This window comes from Galeopterus variegatus, unplaced genomic scaffold (genome assembly GCF_000696425.1).
Source record: "Galeopterus variegatus unplaced genomic scaffold, G_variegatus-3.0.2 Scaffold4576, whole genome shotgun sequence".
NCBI lineage: Eukaryota > Metazoa > Chordata > Mammalia > Dermoptera > Cynocephalidae > Galeopterus > Galeopterus variegatus.
This window is the reverse complement of record NW_007730687.1, coordinates 35,838-54,425: the sequence shown is the minus strand read 5'-3', so window position 1 is coordinate 54,425 and position 18,588 is coordinate 35,838. Positions and strand designations below refer to the sequence as shown.

The 18,588-nt window shown below is 36.2% G+C and overlaps 1 pseudogene; it reads left to right on the top strand.

The window, feature by feature from the left end:
* Window positions 1-12,592: 12,592 nt before the first annotated feature.
* Window positions 12,593-15,098, top strand: LOC103603375 (annotated as a pseudogene).
* Window positions 15,099-18,588: the final 3,490 nt, after the last annotated feature.

The window sequence follows — 18,588 nt, the reverse complement described above, 5'->3', positions numbered from 1 at the left end:
TTTCACCAAAATGTACTTTAAATATCTAATTGGACTCATATTACTCATTAAGTCATTCTTGACATATCTCTAGATGTTTCACTGAGATACTGGTAATAAAATGTGCTGTTTGAACAACTACCTTAGCACTCCCAGAACATTTAAACATTTGGTTCACTTCCCTTAATTCCTTCTATAAGTGCCTAGTGTTCTTTATTCAAGAATATTTTTGGCTGTAATTTTGATTTATACATTGACAATTGTTTGTCTTTAGTGGTGATAGAGTGAATTCTGATTTTTAATTTCATGGTACATTCATTTTGAGATTTCTGTTTGATGGCAGACAATGGATTCTCTTTTAAATGGAAGATGAGAGCAAGTTTATATTTTTCTTGTTTGTTTATTTGTCCTTTTTAAAAATAGAATTCCAGTGCTTGTAGGTATTCAAGATTGTAGGTTTCATAAGTCATTAGTACCTTGGCATTCCAATCATAGTTAACTATAAACCTTTGTTTTGTGCTGCTGAAAATGCAGTTTTTTAATTCCCCATATGACTGTCTTCTTCTACCACCCAAATCCTCATCATTTTTCAACTTTTCTTATTATGGACCAGACAGTTAACAATATCTACAAAAAAGGAATTCCTATACAAAGATGTTTACATAAAATGTCCCCCAATGGGAAGTTTTGTATCTCTTACAGTAATATATTTAAGTAGAGGTTTTGGATAAAGAGAAAACCAAACACCAGCAGAGAGTGGTCATTTTTTCAAATTAGCATACAAAACAAATATCAGATAGTGTTGTTACTCTTTCAACACTCTTTAAGTGAGACTAAAAACAGCAGTGAAAAAAAAGTATTTCTAAAATGTATGATAGTTTCTGCTTGTTGTGCAAAAAAATTATCCAGAATGTACTGGTTTCAAAAACACACACTCACTACTTCAACCTTTCAGTGATCAGGCATCAGCTTAACTGGGTCTTTTACTCAGGGTCTCACAAGGCTGTAATCAAGATGCTGGTTACCAAAAGCCCCATGCAGCCTGCTTAACATCTGTACAGAAGGCAAGAGAGCCTCCTGTGACCAGGTATCTAGGTGAAGCTCAGAACAGCCTCCACCCCCCACCTGCACAGAAGGCAAGGGAGCACCATAAACAGCACCTCCATGTAGGTGGTCCACCACAGTCACCACCACAACTACTGCTGCTACAAGGACAACTCACTGCCACAGTAGCAGCTGGGACCACATTCGGCTGGTTTGGATCCTATGTAGGGATGGCCGGTGTGCTCACTGGCTGAGTGCGGTGTGGGTGACACCAAGCTAAGGGTTGCGATCCCCTTACTGGTCACAAAAAAAAAAAAAGACCAAAAAGTAGTGGAAAGAAAGAAATAATTAAGATCAGAGTAGAACTAAATGAATTATAGACCCAAAAATGATACAAAAGATCAATGAAACAAAAAGTTGGTTTTTTTGAGAAGATGAAATAGACAAACCATTAGCTAAATTAACAAAAAATAAATAAAAAGAAAAGAGAAGACATAATTAATAAAAATCAGAAATGAAAATGGAGACATTATAGCCAATACCATAGTAATAAAAAGAATCATTATAGACTACTATAAATAATGGTACACGAACAAATTCGAAAACTTGGAGGACATAGGTGAATTTCTAGACACATTCAAACTACCAAAACTAAACCAAAAAGAAACAGAAAACCTGAACAGACCAGTAACAATCAACAAGAATAAAGCAGTACTCAGTAGTCTGCCAACAAAGAAAAGTCGAGAACCAGATGCCTTGACTGTTGACTTCTACCAGGAACTAATACTAAGGCTCTTCAAACTATCCCAAAAAATTGAAATGGAGGCCATTCTCCCAAACTCATTCTATGAGAACATCACCCTGATACCAAAACCAGACAAAGAAACAAAAAAAAAGACTACAGACCAATATCTCCAATGATCACAGATGCAAAAATTCTTAACAAAATATCAGCAATCAGAATAAAGAAACACATAAAAAAAATTATACAACATGATCAAGTGGGATTCCTCCCAGGGATACAAGGATGTTTTAACCCATGCAAGTCAATAAATGTGATATACCACATCAACAAAATAAGGACAAAAAACATGTGATTATCTCAATAGATGCAGAAAAAGCATTAGACAAAATTCAATGTCTCTTCGTGATAAAGGCTCTCAGCATATTAGGTATAAAAGGAAAATATCTCGACAAATAAAAGCCATATACAACAAACCCAATGCCAATATCATACTGAATGAACAAGAACATGATAAGGATGCCCACTCTCACCACTCTTACTTAACATAGTATTGAAAGTAGTAGCCAGAGCAATCAGGCAAGAGAAAGAAATAAAGGGCATCCAGGCTGGAAAAGATGAATTCAAACTGTCCCTGTTTGTAGATGACACAATCCTATATATACAAAAACCTGAAGGCTATACCAAAAGACTCTTTGAGTTGATAAACAATTTTGGTAATGTTGCAGGATAGAATATCAAAACCCAAAAATCAGGAGCACTTTTATACTCCAATAAGAAACTAGAAGAAAAAGAAATCAAGAAAGCAAGCCCATTTATAATAGTTGCCAAAAAAATAAAATACCTGGGAATCAATTTAACCAAGGAGGTGAAAGATCTCTACAGTGAGAACTACAAAGCACTACTGAAAGAAACTAAAGAGGACACAAAAAGGTGGAAAGACATTCCATGCTCTTGTTTGAAGAATAAACTTTGTGAAAATGTCCATACTACTCAAAGTGATCTACAGATTTAATGCAATCTCCATCAAAATACCAATGAAATTCTTCACATTAATAGTAAAAGCAAGCCTAACATTCATATGAAACAACAAAAGATCATGAATAGCCAAAGCAATCCTGAGCAAAAATAAATAAATAAAGCTGGAGGCATAACACTACCCAACTTCAAATTACACTACAAAGCTGTAGTAATCAAAAAAGCATGGTACTGGTATAACAACAGACACTCAGACCAATGGAGCAGAAGACAGAACCCAAAAATGAAGCCACATACTTACAGCCAACTGATCTTTGACAAAGGGAACAAGAACATACACTGGGGAAAAGACTGCCTTTTCAATAAATGGTGCTGGGAAAATTTTCCATCCATATGCAGAAGAATGTAACTAGATCTGTACCTCTCACCATATACCAAAATCAACTCAAAATGGACTAAAACTTAAGTATAAGGCCCAAAACCAAAAAATTACTAAAAGAAAACATAAGAGAAACACTCCAGGAAGCAGAAATGGACAAAGACTTTAACAATAAGACCCCCTAAAGCACAGGCAACAAAAGAGAGAATAAACAAATGGGATTATATCAAACTAAAAAGCTTCTGCACAGCAAAGAAAACAATCAACAGAATGGAAAGGCAACCTACAAAATGGGCGAAAATATTTGCAAACTAGAAATATCACAAGGGGGTTATATTTAGAATATACAAGGAACACAAATAACTTTGCAGTAATAAACAAATGGGATTATATCAAACTAAAAAGCTTCTGCACAGCAAAGAAAACAATCAACAGAATGGAAAGGCAACCTACAAAATGGGCGAAAATATTTGCAAACTAGAAATATGACAAGGGGGTTATATTTAGAATATACAAGGAACACAAATAACTTTGCAGTAAAAATAAATAAATAAGTAAATAAAATTTTAAAATGGGCAAAACAGCTGAGTAAACATTTTTCAAAGGAAGACATGCAAATGACCAACAGCCACATGAAAAACTGCTCACAGCATCAAGGACATGCAAATCAAAGCAACATCGAGATATTATCTCACACCAGTTAGACTGGCCATTATCAAAAAGACAGAGAATAACAAATCCTGGAGAGGATGTAGAGAAAGGGGAACTGTCCTACACTGTTGGTGGGGCTATAAATTAGCACAGCCATTTTGGAAACAGTATGGAGATTTCTGAAACAGAAACTACAGCTAGATCTACCATATGATCCAGCAATCCCACTTCTGGATATATACCCAAGGAATGGAAAGCATCATGTTGAAGGGATACCTGCACTCCCATGTTCATTGCAGCTCTATTTTCAATAGCCAAGATATGGAACAACCTAAGTGTCCATCAATGGATGACTGGACAAGGAAAATGTGGTATATATGTGCAATGGAATACTACTCAGCCATAAAAAAAAATAATGAAATTCTGCCATTCACAGCAACATGGATGAGCTTGGTGAAAATCATGTTAAGTGAAATAACTCAGACACAGAAAGAGAAATACTGCATGTCCTCACTCATAACTGGGTGCTGTGAAAAAAGGAAAGAAAGAAAAAAAAAGAAAGGGAGGGAGAGGGAAGGAGGGAGGAAGAGAGGAAGGAAAGAAGGAAGCAAGGCCACAATAAAATGTTGAACTTTCAGATGGAGAGAACAAACCTACTAGAGGTGAGAAAGAGGAAGGGAGAGGAGTATTAGGGAGAAACTGGGTAAGGCGCACAAGTAATAACTATGATTTGTATTAACGAATATGCTAATAATAATGACTTGATCATCACATATTATTCACAAATAATGATAGTCAACACTGTATTCCAAAAATGTGTGTAACCAATTATGCTTTAATAAAAATAGATAGATAGATACACGAATAAACGAATAAGTGAATGAATGAATAGATGATAGATAGATAGATAGATAGATAGATAGATAGATAGATAGATAGATAGATAGATAGATAGATAGATAGATAGATAGATAGATAGATAGATAGATAGATAGATAGATAGATAGATAGATAGATAGATAGATAGATAGATAGATAGATAGATAGATAGATAGATAGATAGATAGATAGATAGATAGATAGATAGATAGATAGATAGATAGATAGATAGATAGATAGATAGATAGATAGATAGATAGATAGATAGATAGATAGATAGATAGATAGATAGATAGATAGATAGATAGATAGATAGATAGATAGATAGATAGATAAAAAGTTGGTCAGATTGTGTTCTCATCTGGAAGCTCGGCTGGGAATGAACCTTTTTCCAGGTTCATTCACATTCTTGGCACGATTCATTGTCATACAACCATACGTCTGAGAGTCCTGGCTTATGACCATCTGTTGGCTGGGAGCCTCCCACATTTCTCTGCCAACTGGAAAAATAACTATCTTGCTGAATAAATAAGAAAATTCACAGAACTTTCATATTTTACCAGTGAGGCTCCACTGAGATACCTAATGCATTAATTATATCATTTTTTAAACTAATCAACATTTTTAATAATTACCAGTATTTTTGTTTCCACTTTAAAGATTGCTGCTTTCTGACAACTTACCCAAGATTCGATAAAAATTTTCTGTTTGGGAGTGTAAACAAATTTTTTGAAAAATAAATTTGCATAATGTAACTATTTCTGAAGGAAATTAATACATTCAACAATAAGTTTTCTTAAATTTTCAGAGAAATAACAATTTTGACTGGTTTATAGAAACTAGTTAGCACTCTTCATATAGATTTATGTAAAGGAAACTCAGATTTTTAGAAAAATGTGTTTAAGTTATATTTTAAATATGCTGCTCCTGTAACTCAGGGAGAGACAGTAGTTTAAGTGCATAATATTGGCCTTAGACACTGGATTATAATATAAGAAGCAAAGGAGTTAATGGGAAATGTATCATTTATAAGCAACATAAAAATTAATATTTCATATATAATTATAATTAAAAGTTAATGCAATATTTCTAATCAAGACTATCATTGGCAAAATTGAACCTACTAAATAATTTGGTTATAAAAACATATTCACTTTCTATCATTTTATCTGCACGTAGGAATAAATTTAACAGTATTACAGTTAATTCAAGTTTGTTTATTTCCTTTCACTTTAAAATCTAATACATTTATTTATTTTATTATGCATGCAAGTATTTATTTTCTATTTTCTGTTATTGCAGTAAGAACACTTAACATGAGATCTACTCTGCAGATTTCTAAGGGCACAGTATAGTATTGACTATATGTGCAATGTTGTACAGCAAATCTCTGCAATGCATCGTGCATAACTGAAACTTTATGCTCATTAAGAAGCAACTCTCGGGCCGACCCCGTGGCTCACTCGGGAGAGTGCAGCGCTGGGAGTGCAACGGCACTCCCACTGCGGGTTCAGATCCCATATAGGGATGGCTGGTGCGCTCACTGGCTGAGCGTGGTGCGGGCGACACCAAGCCAAGGGCTGTGATCCCCTTACCGGTCACAAAAAAAAAAAGCAACTCACCATTTCTCCCTGCCCACAGACCTGGCAACTACAAAGCTACTCTCTGTGTCTATGAATTTGACTAATTTAGATAACTCATATAAGTGGGATTTTATAGTATTTGTCCTTCTGAGACTGGCTAATTTTGCTTAGATAATGCTCTGAAGTTTCATCCATGTTGTTGCATATTACAGAAAGTTCTTTTTTAAGGCTGAATAATATTCCATTGTATGTATATACCACATTTTCTTTATTCCTCCATTCATCAATGGAAATTAACTTTGTTTCCACATCTTGGTTATTGTGAATAGTGCTACAATGAATATGTGAGTGCTAACATCTCTTTGAGATCTTGGCTTTAATTCTCTTGAATAAATACCCAAAAGTAAGATTGTTGATTGTTCCTTTTAATTTTTTGAGAAATTCCTATACTGTTTTGCAAAGCTGCTGTACCATTTTACATTTGCACCAATACTGTACAAGCATTACAGTTTCCCCATACCCCCACCAACACTTTTTATCATTTTCTTTTATATTTTATAATGGGCACCTCAACAGACGTTAGGTGATAACTCATTGTGGTTTTGATAAGCATTTCCCTGATGACACATGATGTTTTAACATCTTTTCATATATCTGTAGGTCTTTTTGTGTTCTTTGAAGAAATGTCTATTCAAGCCCTTTGCACAATTTTTAATTGGATTTTTTTTTTTTGGTTTTGAGTTGTGTATGTTTCACAGATATTTTAGATAATAACTCCTTATTAGATCTGTAGTTTGCAAATATTTTCTACCATTCCATAGGTTACCTTTTCACTCTGTTTATTTTTTCTTATTCTGTGTAGAATATTTTTAGATCTATGTAGTTTCTCTTGTCTATTTTGGCTTTTGTTGTCTGAGCTTTTAGTGTCATATACAAAAACTGACATGACCAAGGTCGAGAAGCTTTTCTCCTATGTTCTCTTCTAGGAGTTTTACAGATATTTCAGATATTACATTTAAGCCCTTAATCTATGTTGAATTCATTTTGGTATATGGTGAGATCTAGTTTTATTCTTCTACACACAGATAACCAGTTTTCTCAGCACCATTTGGTGAAGAGGCTGCCCTTTCCCCAAAGTATGTTGAAGATCAGTTAGCTAGAAGTATGTAAATTGGTTTCTGGATTCTCTATTCTGTTCCTCTGGTCAATACCATGCTGTTTGTGGATTTTATGCCAGTACCATGCTGTTTTTGGTTACTATAACTTGGTAGTATAATTTGAAATCAAGTAGTGTAAAGCCTCCAGATTTATGTTGTTGTTTTTTTTGCACAGGATTGCTTTTGCTATTTGGGGTCTTTTGTTGTTCCATAAGAATGTTAGGATTGATTTTCTGTTTTTGTGAAGAACATCATTGGTATTTTGATGGAGATTTCACTGAATCTGTAGATTGCTTTGGGTAGATGGACATTTTCATATTTTTAGACAAAGACACAACAAAAAAGGAAAACTACAGGCCAATATCCCTGATGAACATAGATGCAAAAATCCTCAACAAAATATTAGCAAACAGAATACAACAGCACATCAAAAAGATTATACACCATGATCAAGTAGGATTCATCCCTAGGATGCAAGGACAGTTCAACATACACAAATCAGTAATTGTAATATACCATTTCAACAAAATCAAGAACAAGAACCATAGAATTATCTCAATAGATGCGGAAAAAGATGAAGCATATTAATGTGCAGATACAAAATGTCTCAGAATTACTCATTAAACATACAAAGAAACATACAGATAATTATTGATATCTGGATCTCTTAGAACATGTTTTACATGGATTTGAACTTTTGTCTGAAACATAGAATGCTTTATGTGTTTCATAACATAGCTTAATGTCAAAGAAATAATGTGGGACCAGGGTCACGATATAAGTAAAAATACAGAAAGTAAAATGATCATACTATATGTAGGTAGCATTTAGTAAGAGGGTAAGTAAATCAGATTTATTCATATTGAACAACAATTAGAAATAAAGTTTGGTGGAGATAGTGGAACAAGTGTTGGAAAAAGTCTTAGCCGGTTGCCATGTTCTGTAGAACTGAGAAACTCTTCTTCCTAGGCAGCTAACTCTAAAACCCAGGCAAATGAGGGACAAATAAAGGAGAGCGTTTACATTCCTTTTTTCCATGTGACGTCTCAAATAAAAATCTTTGTTCATAGAGGCAGGTGGTCCAAATGAACTAGAAGTAGGGTTACAACTAAAAAAGATAATAGGTACCATCAATTCATCTGTTGATAAGTCATTCAAGAGTTTAGCTCTAAAGGGAAGAGCATCCCTACTTGTGCATGCATAAATGCAAACACACACAAGCACACACACACACGCACAACGTTATTCTTTGCCAAGTGTTGAGAGCGTGAAGAGAATCTTTGCACTTCATTATTACCTATTCTACTTTATTTGTTTGGTTCAGTGCCTTTAAATTGTTTTTATAATGTGTTATTACTTATAGTTTGAAAAACATTGAATTAGGCTATAAATGAGAGTGAGAGGATAGGTGGGAATTAGGGTACAGATAATAATGAATTTGATATAATTGTGGGGAGAAGAAGACAGATTTTATACAAAATGATGCATGAAAGTCTACTTTGAAGTCTTTGCACTATTATAATGCGATACCACATGTCAATGAAAATGTTATATCCTCTCAGGAAGTGTGGGCTCTGGAGTCATATGAAATAATGTAATGAATGCAAAGACAGCCTGTCTCAAATATTCTTTTGAGTTTGTTTTTCTTTTACTTGCTTGCAAGATGAGGTCTTTGGAATAGATTCTTACTGATTTATGTTGGTTAAGTTCACCCTCAACAGAGCCGCATTATTAATAAGTAATCCTTTTCTATTATAACAAAATTCATACTTCATAATAATTACCAAATACTGCATGTATCAAGAGAGACATAGAGAGCAAATCAGCACTTCAAGATTTTACTCACCACTTAGAGATGTTTTTCTCAAAGATTTCTTCTAGTGGTCTTGCTTTCTTCTCATGGGCTCTTGACATTTTGTGAAGTAAGCCTCCCCCTCATTTTGCTTGATTACTTTACTCATGTAATCAAGGCATTCTCGTAACTTTCATGATGAGGATAATGTTCAGCCTGAAACAAGTCCCCAGCCTCCTATCTGCAATGACAAAGCAAACACTTAAGCAAAATTTCTGATCCTGTATTAAATAAAAATTAAATGAAGAATTCTTAGTTTTTCAACTTAAAATCCATTAGTGAAATTTCATAGTAATAACAACTTGTACAAACAAAAACAATGTCCATTTTCAACTGAGAATCCTTGATGAGGAAATTTAGAAAATCAGAATGTTAGGGAACAAGGTAGACAACAAAACACAAATTATTAAAAGCATATTGGTGTTTGAACTATCTGTTCATAACTTCATTTTTTGAGCTGAGGTGTCAGCCTATCTTATTCTCCTAAATTTACTCTGTGATGTATTTTCCTAGCAGTGTTGGCACTGTGTTGTAGGAGTAGCCAGAGCACGCAAAATAGATTGGGTTTAGCATTTTGGTCAATAGTGGTTGAATTGATGGAGTCTAGACCTAGGCTATAGGGACAAAAGTTACAATGATGAGAACATGAAAAGTGAGGAAAAAATAGAAAAAATAAGCTGAGCCCTCTATAAATTTGATGAGTAAGTTTTAATTAAGAGTAAAGGTTGTGGTTAACTATTTAACATACAGTCATTGTACACTTAAAGTGGAGATATGTTCTGAGAAATGCATCATTAGGCAATTTCATCCAATTTCATCCAATTTCATCATAGAGTGTACTTACACGAACCTAGATGATATAGCCTACTACAAACCTAGGCTATATGATAAAGACTATTGCTCCTAGCCACCATCACCACAAACAAAGGAATAATTCCTGGTGCTATGACATTACAATGGTTATGATGTCACTAATCAGTAGACACTTTTGAGCTACATTATAATCTTTTGGGACCACCATAGTGTATTTGGTCCACTGTTGACCAAAACACCATTACACAGTGCATGACAGAATAAGAGTTAGGATAATTAAGGTTGAGAACATGATACAGGACATGCCCACATGTCAATAACTAAAGAGTATTGAAGATGAGTTGCATAGGCAAAAACAAACAAAACAACAAGAAGAACAAATAAAATTTGGGTTCTGTATCCATATGTTTATGTAAACACCGTGACTATGGGTAAGATCATTGGTAGAGTGGAAAGTAGTAAATCAAACACCCAGTTCTTTGCAGTTTGTGCAGGATTGATTTGAGAGGTCAGTGTAAGAATAAGAAAGGAAGACAAATAACAGTTTAATGAGATGGCTGCTCATTTTGTGGTTTGGAAGGGGATTTAGTAATTTAAGCAAATCATGACCAAACATGTGGTCTGTAAGGCATATGGGGATTCTGAGAATGAAAAGCTTCCCTTAGGTGGGCTTCACATTGCTAAGAGATAAGTTTTTGTAAAATTAAGTAGAAATAAAGAGTGGTCCATAAAGAAGTGATAAGACAGAAAAGATTGTGTTGCTTTTCATGAAACAAAGATTTTATGAGTAACAGGAAAATTATTTCAGAAAGAAGTCAAAAGCATAGAATCAAGATAAAAGAAAAATTATTGAGATGACAAGTGCTGAATCTGGCATCTTTTACTTTTTTATTAACTACTGTGGGAAGTAGTATTTGGTCAATGTGTTTTAGATCCCCCACAGCAGATTTCACTTTCCTCTAGATTTTAAAAAAATATTTTCTAACTAGTCTAGCGGTTCTTAATCCCCTTACTTAAATAATCTCATTGCTTAACAATCTTATGAAGATTGCAGATACTGTCACTATCTATATAAAAATAAGCATTTTATATGTAAAATATTGAATGCAATTTTACAGATTCCTAAAGTATATCTTTGCTGCAAAAATCTGCCTTAATTTATACTCCAAACTACTAAACACTTTGAGTCCATATCATTCATCTATGTTTCCCAAGTGTTATTATGTGGTTCTACTAATGTTTCATTCAAGAACCAAGTGACAACTCAGTAGCCAGCCAGGCACTTCTAGTACCAGATTTCTCATTTCCACAAAGGAGTGATAGTACAATTGTATTACTGAGGAAATTTGCATTTGAGTTTTTATATGAAATATGCATATGTAATTTTTTAAAGAGATAAATACATGTGAAGGTCTATCTCAGGAGCTGGTTACTTGATACTCCTAAATCTGTCAAAGATTTTGATGCCTTTTCCCCAGTATAGTAACATTGTCATCCCCAAAGGTTTTACTCCCTCCTTTTGGGGTTCATTGATTTTATTTTCATTTCTAGAGGCACTTTGTTATGCTTTAAGCATTATCCCATCTTCCACTGTTGCTTTCCCAGCTACTTTGGTTTGCTTTTTATTTCATATGGTCAGAGGCACTGAAAAATGTTACTTTTCTCGAGAGCATAATTTAATATGAACACCTTTGCATAATATCTATTTATCAACCCAAGGTGCTCCTCTTCCAGTTCCACTGTCGTTTATTGTTTTATTGAATGCAGGTATCTATTTCAGTAGACAGTAATAATTTTGAATATCAACTGATGCTTTGAAAATTTGCAGTTTGACACAATTAGATGAAGATAGGACAAGTAATGATTTGTTGTATGGAGATATATATTAAGTGCCATGAGAAAAAAATATATATATGTGAGAAGTTTTTATATATCTCTCTTGAGTAATGTGACTAAAAATTTTTTTGTTTAAAATTGAAAAGAGGAACTATTGATATTTACTGCAAGTCAATATGCATAAAAAAGATTCCTTAATCAAAACAAGATATATGTTCACCTTTCCATTAAGACCCTTTTGTTTGGAATATTTGGACATGTTCATGTATATACATATATTTAGAGAACAGTACAATGAATCCATGTGTCCTTCATCTAGGCTCAGTAATTACAAGCCTTTGGCCAATTGTCATTCTTTCATACACCCCCATCTGACTGTGCCTCTCCAGTATTTAAAAATTTAAAAGCAACTCGGATGCAGTATATTGAGGCATGTCTTGAACCAAACACTAATCTGTTTTAACGCCTTCACTGCTCTTTCTCCTCTATCCTGGCCAAGTCATAATGCCATCCCTATATCTGACCTTCTTTTTATTTTTCTTTTACTTCTGCTGCTCTGATGGATTAACTCTGCCTGAAGACAGACAGTTAAAGATCAGTGCTGTATAAACCCATTTCAAAATGAGGAGACAGACCAGCAGTACCCCCAGCCCTCCTGTCCCTTGTTCTCACCTGTAGTTCCATAATGGTGGCTCCATAATGACTGTGGGTGAGGCCCTGGTACATGTGAAGATAACTCTTCTGTTGCTCTGGCTGGTAGTGTTTCTGTTCTTTTCTGGATGGTCCCAGATTGGATACTCTCAATCTCACTTTCACCCAAAAGTGGTGATACTCTTAAGGGTAACTGACTTTGGCAGAGGCATGAAGGCTCCAGACTGTCTCACATATAGCCTGCACTTTGAGGGCCAGAGACATTATCCACATGAATGTCATGATGTATTTGGTGTCCAGATATTTCTCTGTGTTCACCTGCACAGATCCGGGTGCCCTTGTTGAAGACCAGCCTTTTGTCCAGAATGACTGCTACTATCACAATCATGTAGAAAGGGACCCAGAATCCATGGCTGCTCTTAACACCTGTTCTGGGGGCTTTCAAGGAATGCTGCTGATAAATGACATTGCTTATGAAATCATCCCAAAAGGCTTTCTGCAACATTCGAACATCTAATATATAAGGTGGACAATGAGGACAATGTGGGCCAACAGAATAAAAAGCATGCCAATTAAAGCTTCAAGAGTGTGATAATTCTACTCTGATGCAAAGCACCTAGGAAGGCTGGTGGACCCACAGATGGTTTCTTGAGCAGGTGGTATCGGTGGACTACCAATGATCTGTTTATCAGGATAATAACATCATACTTTGGCGGGAGGAGATAATCACAGTTATCTAAGCAGTAGATATGCCTTATGCTCCAATGGACCTTGACATGAGTTTAGCTAGGGTTGAGATCTGGACTGAAGGAACTAATGACAAGATAACATAATGCTGTACTGCTGGAATTCAGCATATGGACTAAAAACAACATCGGTCCCTGCATTCAATATGATGTTGCACATTTTTTTCAACACAAAGATTCTCATATCTTCTCTTATCCCACAAAGGATCAGTATGTCCTGATCAAACTGAACAGTGTTCTGTAATGGGTTTCATGACTGCTCAACTGTTTAACTTTGCCATGAATGTGGAACATCATGTTGGTCATAATCTGGTGAGACAAAAAGTGTATGTGAAGAAATAAGATGCACAATGCATTCAGTAGTAGCTACATCAGCAACATTCACCAACTGCAATTATAAAAAGTTCCTTAGACAGAACTGAAGGAAAACAAAAAATCCCACAGATCAGAGAAAATGTTCTGATATTAACCAGCAAAGGTCTAACACCACCAAAGAACACCCGTAAAACCTAGAAGAGCCGGAAGCCCCCAAGGGCCTCAGCCATGACCCCCATGTCCACATCCAGCCTGGTGATGACCGAGCAGTTGCCAGAAGCCCCCTCAGCCCCACACCCCCACCTGCATTCTTCTACCCACCTCCCTACTCCCCCTCATACTGTTCCATAACAACACCGTAGAATGTAAAAAAATAATGATAATAAATTAATTCATTAAATAAATAAATACATAGGGGCTGGCCCCATGGTGCACTGCTACAGTGCGCTGCTTGGGAATGCAGCAGCGCTCCCGCCGAGAGTTCGGATCCCACATACAGACCAGCGGCTCACTGGCTGAGCGAGGTGCGGGTGCAACACCAAGGGTTGCGATCCCGTTGCTGGTCCTGGTCCGGTACGGGCGCAACACTGAGGGTTGCGATCTGTTGCCGGTCACGAAAAAAGACAAAAAGGAGAAAAAAATAAATAAATAAAATAAATAAATAAATAAATAAAAAGTTCTTTACTCTCCCTCCAAAAAAAAGACTGTTCAAAGAATCAAATCCAGGGGCCGTCTTTACACTGAAACAGTGTGGGCATGGTGTGGTTGATGAAGTAGAGCAGGGTGACTGTGGATCCTAAAAATTGTGTACAGGAGATCCCTGTTGTTCAGCAAACTGCACTCTGAAACCTGGGGCTGCTTGTGCTTTGGGGCTTTGTTGCAAAGACAGCCAGTTCATGCCATCGGGCACAGTCTGTAGAGAAAAGATCAATGAATGTGATCTTCCAGAGTGGTGCGATGGAACCTTGCATAACTGTCCAGCAGATGTGCATGCACTAGATGGGTTTGTTGCATGGGTGGTGGCTACTGCTGTGTAAAGACATGTCATATCTGTGATGAACAGTGTAGGTAAATTTTTGGCAACGAGGCCAATAGCACAAGTCACAGTTGCTACAAGGAAATGAACACCGAAGGTACCCATTTTGGTCACTGTAGTTTGAAAGGCTCTACATTTGTAAGATGCAGTATCTCAGATATGCTGTGTGGGAAAGTTCAGTGTGGGAATGTGACAGGAATTCTGCGTTTGACAGATCATTCTACTGTGGATTGGACTCACTCCACTGGAGCCACCTGCTGAAGTACTGACTATCGTTTTGGGATGACCATACCTGATACTGATGATGTGAAAGATGGCAGAGTGTGGTACAGAGCATGTGTGCATCTGCAGGCGGTGTGTTCCTATCTCATGTCTGCAAAGTGCTTGTTCACCTAAGACGTGCAATATGAAAGGGGACGGCAACAATAAACATCACTGCCACTGCAACATTGGGTGAGCACCCTCAACCCCAACAACTGCCTGATACAAGGCAGAGAAAGTGGTGTTGCTAGTGGCCCACCCCCTGAAAGAAAAGCAGAAACCAAAGGAAAGGTGCACAAGAAGAGCTGCCTAGGACTACTCTGGATTGCTGCTTTGGTCTTGCTTTGCTGTTTGTTGCTTTGCTTTGCTGCATGGATAAAAAATCAACAAAAGAGCAAAATGTTCAAATTTCACCTAAGAAAAATGAACAAAATGTTGAAACATAGCCAAGAAAGAAGAGTACAGTGTTCAAATTTCCTGTGATAAAAATGTGGAAAATGTTGAAACTTCACTTTAAGACAAAAATCAAAATATTTCAACTTCACCTAACAAAAAACAGCTTAAAATCACAATATGAGAAAATAAACTGAATCCTTAATAAGATTTATCCTGTCTACATTTTCAGTGCATTTGGCAGTAGAAATGTCATTACGTGTGCCAGAGACCACTGACAAAAATTCAGAGATCTAGTATGTTTCAGGGTCAAAAATATGAGCCATTAAGTAAAGGGAATTCCCAGCATATTCCTACCTTTCATTATTGTAAGCAGCGTTAGTGGTTTATTTTCATGGAGTTAGTCTCCGTGTTTCCTGATTAAAGGTACAGCTCATGGCTGGGGTGTGTGTGTTTTAATTTGTTGTCCCTAAATTCCAACCTCCTTTCCCGTTTTGCTCTGCTCTGTCATATGGAGAATGGGGACCTTCATATGGCATTTCTTCTTTGCCAGTCGTCTCTGTGTGTTTCCGCCAATAGAGGAGCTAGAGGGAGACTGGAGACCTAGAGAATGGTCTGAGTGCTGTTGATGTCACTGTGGCCTCAGTACCAGCTTGCACCTCGGCAGCAGCAGTAGCTTTCACTCTGCACATTATTACTCTATGTAGTTAGTAACTCCTGGAACCAACAGTACTGTCAGCCCAGAGATGCCAGCACAGCCACCAAGCAACTCACCCGCGCAGTTCTGAGTCCCAGGTCTTCGAGCCTCCACCTAATTCCAGAGGCTCCAGCATCACAGTGGCTGTACCCTGTCCTCAGAGGTGGTCCTAGGACTATGGCACCTATTCCAAAGCTCTATGTTCAAATAACCGCAACCTCTCCCCTTTGATCTCCAGAACTAGTAGTGATAGTTACATCTTATCATTAGCTCTCGTGGTTATCTCGATGGTGTGGTTTCTCATTTTGTGACAACTCTGAGTGATACGGTGCTCACCGTGGTACAGTGGAGGACAGAGGAAGGAGTCAGACATCAGAAGGTTTTGAATTTTTCTCACCACTGCCCTCTACCATCTAGGGGAAATGATTTAAACTTAGGGAGAATTTTTTTTAAATAGAAAAGAGAGAACAATAACTTGTCACTGAACTCTTTGTAACTTTGGTTATAAAATAGGATGAGGAAGAAACATAATTCTATGTATACTGTAATAAATCTAGAAAACTTTGTTTCTTCTAGTGAAAAAAATCTTAAAAATCTCAATTACACTGTAAAACCCACATTTGGGGGGCTTCAGAGAGGCGTGGAAGCATGAAGGACTGGAAGAACTAAAATATCAGGCATGGAAACAACTCTGAAGTGAGCTGACTATTCCAGCCGGGTTCTCCTCTGGAGCTGACACTGGGTGTGAATTGTGGATTAGGCTTGTCCCAGTCGGAGGACCTCTGCTGAGAGATGGAGAAACCAGCAGTCCCCTTAGTTACTACACAGGAGTAGATTCATAAATTAGACATTTGAGGATTTTCAATTCATAGTCATTCTTCCCCAAGTCACTTTTTCTGAATTGAGGGCTTTGTGGGATGCTGATGAGCTAGGCTAAAATTTCTTGAAAGGCATGATTTACTAATCATCTTATATTTTGGACACAAGATATAGTAAAAAGTAGCTTGTCTCAAGCACACGTACTGTCTCCCCATTAAAATGTTTATGTGGTTTTGAACTTGTATGTAGCAAGAGGCTGGAGAGCTGGGCTGTGAGCCTTTGGGTGAGAGTTTAATCCACATAATCTTTCAGAGCTGAGGAAATAGTCACATAGATTCCCAGCTGAAACTCTAGCTGACTAGACCTGAACAATATAAGTAAAGGAGAATTAGTCTAAAATTTGCTGAAAACTCACTCACCTCTAACCTAACTCAATCCATGATGGATTTAGGTAATTGGCTTCTCACCCTATCTTTTTAGTAGAGAAAATAAGGAAATATCTCCAGTGGAGCTATCTGGAGCTTCTCTTGTTTTATACACAATTACCTGCATGCAATAAAATGTTTTCATACATGCCTACAGTAAAAAAGTTATGACCTACTATTAGAGAATTTTATAAAAAGTAGGAAGGAAACAGAAGGAAGAAAGATTAGTAATGTCAAGATGATCCGGACAGTGGAGCAAGAGTACATTAAAAAAATGACTGATTAATACATTTTAAAATAGGAGAAAAGTGTATAAATACAGGAAAAAATGTAGAATATCTTCAGTTGATGGGAAGTGATCAAATTGATAATTTAGAACTAAAAAGTACACTTTTTCACACATTTTTCATCTTGCTCATCATTGGTGTATAGAAACAGTACTGATTTTTGTGTTTTGATTTTGTGTTCTGCAGCTCTACTGAATTCATTTATTAGTTCTAAGAGTTTTTTGGTGGAGCTTTTAAGGTTTTCTTTCTATAAGATCATTTTGTCTGTAAACAGGGACAATTTGTCTGCAAATAGGGACATTTATTCTGCAAACAGACAATTAGGAAAGAAATAGAGGGCATCAAATTGGAAAGTTTCCTCTTCCCAGTTCTTAAAGGAATTTCTTTCAGCTTTTTCAAGTTCGGTATAATATTAGCTGTGGGTTTCTCACATATGGCTCTTATTGTGCTGATTCATTCCTTCTATATTTAATAGAAGCATTGCTGAATTTTATCAAATGCTTTTTCTGCTTCAATTGAGATGATCATATGGTTTTTGTCCTTCAGTCTGTTCATGTGATGTGTTACATTTATTGGTTTATGTATGTTGAACAAACCTTACATTGTGGAATAAATCCCACTTGATCATAGTGAATATTCTTTTTAATATGCTGCTAGATTCAGTTTGGTAGAATTTGTTGAGAATTTTTTATTACTGTTCATCAGGTATATTGGCCTATAGTTTTCTATTCTTGTTTTGTCCTTGCCTGGTTTTGGTATCAGGGTAATGCCGGCCTAACAGAATGAGTTTGGAAGAATTCCTTCTCCTTCAATTTTTTGGAAGAGTTTGAGAGAAATCTGTGTTATTTATTTATTTATTTATAACTGGTAGAATTCAGCAGTGAAGCTGTTCAGTCCTGGGCTTTTCTGTATTTGAAAATTTTTTATTATTGATTCAATCTTGTCATTCCTAGTTGGTTTGTTCAGGTTTCTTTTTCTTCTTAGTTCAATCTTGGTGAAAGTGTCAAGAAATTTACTTATTTTCTCAAGGTTTTACAATTTTGTTGGCATATGGATTTTTATAAT